Source organism: Entelurus aequoreus, linkage group LG19 (genome assembly GCF_033978785.1).
Source record: "Entelurus aequoreus isolate RoL-2023_Sb linkage group LG19, RoL_Eaeq_v1.1, whole genome shotgun sequence".
In the NCBI taxonomy this organism is placed as follows: Eukaryota; Metazoa; Chordata; class Actinopteri; order Syngnathiformes; family Syngnathidae; genus Entelurus; species Entelurus aequoreus.
Genome location: NC_084749.1, coordinates 19,982,559 through 19,988,558, shown reverse-complemented (window position 1 = coordinate 19,988,558; position 6,000 = coordinate 19,982,559). Strand labels below are relative to the sequence as shown.

Here is a 6,000-nt window from a genome sequence, read left to right as displayed (position 1 = left end):
CCCTGTAAATTAATGCAGCATATCACATGAAATGATGTGGCAAGCCACATAAAACAATATGGCGGACCACATAAATCAATGCGGTATATCACATAAAATTATGTGGCTGGCCACAAATAAAAACGGCCTATCACATAAAATGATGCGGTAAGCCACTTAAAACAAGGTGGCGGACTGCATAAAATAATGCGGCATATTACATAAAATGATGTGGCTGGCCATGTAAATGAAGGCAGCATATTACCTAAAATGATGTGGCAAGCCACACAAAACAATGCTGTATATCACATAAAACAATGTGGCGGACCACATAAAACAATGCAGTATATCAAATAAAATGATGTGGCAGGCCACATAAAACATATTGGCGGACCACATAAAATAATGCAGTACATCAAATAAAATTATGTGGCGGGCCACAAAATAATCCGGCGTATCACATAAAATGATGTGGCAAGCCACCTAAAACAAGGTGGCGGACCGCATAAAATAATGCGGCATATCACATAAAATTATGTGGCTGGCCATGTAAATGAATGCAGTATATCACATACAGTAAAATGATGTGGCTTGCCATGTAAATGAATGCAGCATATCACATAAAATGATGTGGCTGGCCATATAAATTAATGCAGCATATTACATAAAATGATGTGGCGGACCACATAAAACAATGTGGCGGACCACATAAAATGATATGGCTGGCCATGTAAATTAATGCAGTATATCACATACAGTAAAATGATGTGGTGGGCCATGTAAATGAATGCAGCATATCACATAAAATGATGTGGCTGGCCATATAAATTAATGCAGCATATTACATAAAATGATGTGGCGGACCACATAAAACATTGCGGTATATCACATAAAATTATGTGGCTGGCCACCTAAAACAATGTGGCGGACCGCATAAAATAATGCGGCATATCACATAAAATGATGTGGCTGGCCATGTAAATTAATGCAGTATATCAGATACAGTAAAATGATGTGGCTTGCCATGTAAATTAATGCAGCATATCACATAAAATTATGTTGCGGACCACATAAAATAATGCGGCATATCACATAAAATGATGTGGCTTGCCATGTAAATTAATGCAGCATATTACATAAAATTATGTGGCGGGCCATGTAAATTAATACAGCATATCACATAAAACAATGCGGTATATCACATAAAATGATGTGGCAGGCCACATAAAACAAGGTGGCGGACCGCATTATCACATAAAATGATGTCGCTGGCCATGTAAATTAATGCAGCATATCACATAAAATTATGTGGCAAACCACATAAAACATTGTGGAGGACCACATAAATCAACGTGGTATATCACATAAAATGATGTGGCAGGCCACATAAAACAAATTGGTGGACAACATAAAATAATGCAGTATATCAAATAAAATGAAGTGGCAGGCCACAAATGATACTGGCGTGTCACATAAAATGATGCGACAAGCAGGCTGCACTAAAGGATGTGGCACGCCAAATAAAATGAGGTGGCACGCCACATAAAATGAGGTGGCGAGAGCATATTTGGCCCCCGGGCCTTGAGTTTGACACCTGCGGCCCTCCCTCTGACTCCCAAATCTGTAGAGCCTGTCAGAGGGAGTCACCCTTCGCCACCGACATTGTTCCTGGGTTGCAACACCAGAACGACTCCCGACTCCTCTCAATGATGCCAAAATTGCTTCTCCTCCATTCTCCCCTTTTGTGTGAGCGAAATGTTCAGTTTCAGCACCTCACAATTTGGAGCTGCAACAACACGGGAAAAAAAAAAGGGTAGAGGAAGGAAAGAAAAGAAGAAAAAAAAACAAACGCCTCGTCCATAAATACATAAATTAATCAGGTCTGAAATGTGTATTTTACACTGCAGTGATTTTGCCATTAGTTGCAGCAGAATAACAATTCATGCACGACGCCGCTCTCCGTTCATTTAGTCATGACTAAAACCAGGCAGTCAGATAGTGTAGTCTCCCTTTAATGGTATTCGCATAGTTTACATTCTTACCCCCTAATTTCAATTCTGTTTCATTACTTCTTCTTCTTACCGGCATCTCGCTCTCTTTTCCACTCCACCCCGTTTCTTGTCCTCACCGCACCTCAACTCTTAAATTAGCCCAGCCAAGTGTTTCCTTGTTTGTCGCTTGGCTGCTGCGACGTCACTCAAAGCCACGTGACTCTCAAACGCAAACCTGAAAGTTAGTTATCCTTTCGCCGTCACTTGCAGGCAGTAATGAATGAATGAATTATGAATGACTTATATTTATACAGCACTTTTTCCACATAATTGTCTCAAAGCGCTTGACACTGAGTAACCCGTACATTAATGCAGTATATTACATCAAACAATGTAGTGTGGGGTGGCTTAGCTCGGTTGGTAGAGTGGCCGTGCCAGCAACTTGAGGGTTCCAGGTTTGATTCCCACTTCCGCCATCCTAGTCACTGCCGTTGTGTCCTTGGGCAAGACACTTTACCCACCTGTTCCCAGTGCCACCCACACTTGTTTAAATGTAACTTAGATATTGGCTTTCACTATGTAAAAGCGCTTTGAGTCACTAGAGAAAAGCGCTATATAAATATAATTCACTTCACTTCACATTGCAGCATGGCAGTGGTAATCTACATTTTGTCAGGCTTGGTCAAAAGATAGGACTCCGATGCAGAGTAGGGATTAATTCGGCAGGCTTTTATTTTGAAAGCTTCCTTTCACCTCCAGAGTCAGGGCAATTCAATATAGGCTATAACTAACCTAGTCGGCAAAAAAGGAACAACCGAAAACACAAAAACAATACCGAACTATACATGGCGCCGTATATTCTATGAAATTTATTGCCGTATTTTTCGGACTATAAGTCGCAGTTTTTTTCATAGTTCGGCCGGGGGTGCGACTTATACTCAGGAGCGACTTGTGTGTGAAATTATTAACACATTACCGTAAAATATCAAATAATATTATTTAGCTCATTCACGTAAGAGACTAGACGTATAAGATTTCATGGGATTTAGCGATTAGGAGTGACAGATTGTTTGGTAAACGTATAGCATGTTCTATATGTTATAGTTATTTGAATGACTCTTACCATAATATGTTTCGTTAACATACCAGGCACATTCTCAGTTGGTTATTTATGCGTCATATAACGTACACTTATTCAGCATGTTGTTTGCTATTTATTTATTTTAAATTGCCTTTCAAATGTCTATTCTTGGTGTTGGGTTTTATCAAATACATTTCCCAAAAAAATTTGACTTATACTCCAGTGCGACTTATATATGGTTTTTTCCTTCTTTATTATGCATTTTCGGCCGGTGCGACTTATACTCCGGAGGTAAATACGGTATAAACAAAAAACGCTCCAACAGGAGGAAGAAACAATGGCTATGAAACTTCTACACTTTCTCTAATCTAATAAAGGTTAACAAAAAATGTCACTCAACAAATTGAGGAAAAGGAAGAACTGTAAGAAAAACTGAAAACTCACCACTTCGGCTGAAAGACTAAATAACACAAAATCACTCTGCTGAGGAGGAGAAAAAGAGTACTTAAAATATCAACGAAGGAATTCAGGATCAAGGTATTCAAACATGAGACGAGGCAAGGCATGGACCGGAGGCTAGAGAGGCACGAATAAACGAGACAATCTGGCACAGAACAAAGGGAGGCGTGGGCTTATAAGACACATGAGGGTAATGGGGAACAGCTGGAAACAATCAGGGATGACGTCAGACTGATTACACAAAAGGAAGGGCAGGTGACCTGAAACGAGAAGAGTTACTTTTCAAACTAAAACATGCAATTCACAAGACAGAAGAAACCAAGACAAGACATCCCTCACCGCGGTGTGACACATTTACAGTATATCAGTGTCTTGCCCAAGGACATAACGGCAGTGACTAGGATGGCGGAAGCTGGATTCGAACAGGAACCCTCAAGTTTCTGGACGCCCGCTCTACCCACTGAACCACTAAATTGACACTTTTTAGTCTATTTCAAAAAAATTCAGTTTAATAAGGTGCACAATTTTTTTCTTTTTAGGGCAAACAGGTGTGCCTTGTTTATCGCGGCCAATTGGGTCCAGACTTGACTTTTGCAAACAAATTTCCGCAAAGTACGATTAATATTAATAAAGTGAAAATGTTTCTAGTTAGAGCATAAAAACAGTTCACAACCTCCTTCGAAATATTATTTAACACAATTATGCCATGAAAAGGGCAGCACGGTGGGATATAGGGGTTAGTGCGTGTGCCTCATAATACAAAGGTCCTGGGTTCGATTCCCGGGCTCAGAGCCTCTCTGTGTGGAGTTTGCATGTGCGTGGGTTCCCTTCCTCCCACCTCCAAAGACATGCACCTGGGGATAGGTTGCTTGGCAACAATAAATTGGCCCTAGTGTGTGAATGTTGTCTGTCTATCTGTGTTGGCCCTGCCATGAGGTGGCGACTTGTCCAGGGTGTACCGCGCCTTCCGCCCGAGTTCAGCTGGGATAGCCTCCATCACCCCCCGCGACCCCGAGAGGGACAAGCGGTAGAAAATGGATGGATGGATGGAATTATTTGTTTGAATTTGTTTACACCAAATTATGCTGACAATTACATTAAAAAACAATTTGTTGGCAAAATGTGTTTTGAAACTCAGTGTTTGAAAATTAAATGTTTAAAAATTCAATGTATGAAAATTCAGTGTATAAAACATTCAGTATATAAAAATTCAGTGCATGAAAAATCAGTGTGAAAAAGTTCAGTGTAAAAAAATTCACTGCTAAGAATTCAGTGCTATAAAAATTCAGTGTATGAAAATTTTGTGCAGAAAATTCAGTTTCAAAATTTTATGTAAAAAAGTTCAGTATAAAACATTCAGTGCTAAAAAATTATGTGTATTAAAATTCAGTGCATAAAAATTGACTGACAAAAAATTCAGTGTAGAAAAATTTGCTGCTTCAAAAAGCAAGACCCACTTTCGGTAAATTAAAACTGAAGCAATCGATCCTGTCTCTAACCAGCCAATGAAGTGTTTTTTTGCGTTTTGAAGCAGCAATTTTTTCTGCAATTAATTTTTAAACACTGATTTTTTTACATCAATTTTTTATAAACTTAATTTTTTTTTTGTTTTACGCTGAATTTTTAAACTTGGAATACACTTTTTTTGGAACAACCACATTTCGCTCCAAAAATTTTCTGTGAAATTGTCAGCATAATTTTAAGTGTAAAAAAAAAAAAAAAAAAACTTTAAACACCAAAAAATCAGTTACATAAATTCAGTGTCAATAAAAGCTTTCGCAGTAAAGACACAAATTAACCTCCATACATAATGAATAGGAATCACGATTCGGATGTGAATTGATTTTTTTCACAAGACACCTATGGTGTGCTGCCCTTAAAAATACTAAATATACTAAAAAAAAAAAACATGCTTGTTATTAATCTAATGTAATATTTATAATCCTGTCTTCTTTCTTTTAAAAAGCATTTTGCATGTATTATTCGAAATTGCAAGATAGGATTTAAATAGAGATGTCCGATAATATCGGCCGATAAATACTTTAAAATGTAATATCGGAAATTATCGGTAGCGGTTTCAAAAAGTAAAATGTATGACTTTTTAAAACGCTGCTGCACGGAGTGGTACACGGACGTAGAGAGAATTACAAAGCGGCAATAAACCTTAAAGGCACTACCTTTGCGTGCCAGCCCAGTCACATAATATCTACGGCTTTTCACACACACAAGTGAATGCAAAGCATACTTGGTCAACAGCCATACAGGTCACACTGAGGGTGGACGTATAAACAACTTTAACACTGTTACAAATATGCGCCACACTGTGAACCCACACCAAACAAGAATGACAAACACATTTCGGGAGAACATCCGCACCGTAACACAACATAAACAAATCAGAACAAATACCCAGAACCCCTTGCAGCACTAACTCTTCCGGGACGCTATAATATAAACCCCCCGCTACCCACTACCTCAGGGGTGTCCAAA

The 6,000-nt window shown here is 38.8% G+C and overlaps 1 protein-coding gene across 3 annotated transcripts in view; it reads left to right on the top strand.

Moving 5' to 3' along the window:
* The window catches only part of ptprsa (protein tyrosine phosphatase receptor type Sa), a 634,816-nt gene that overhangs the window by 545,632 nt on the left and 83,184 nt on the right, over positions 1-6,000 (top strand). The window lies entirely within an intron of this gene.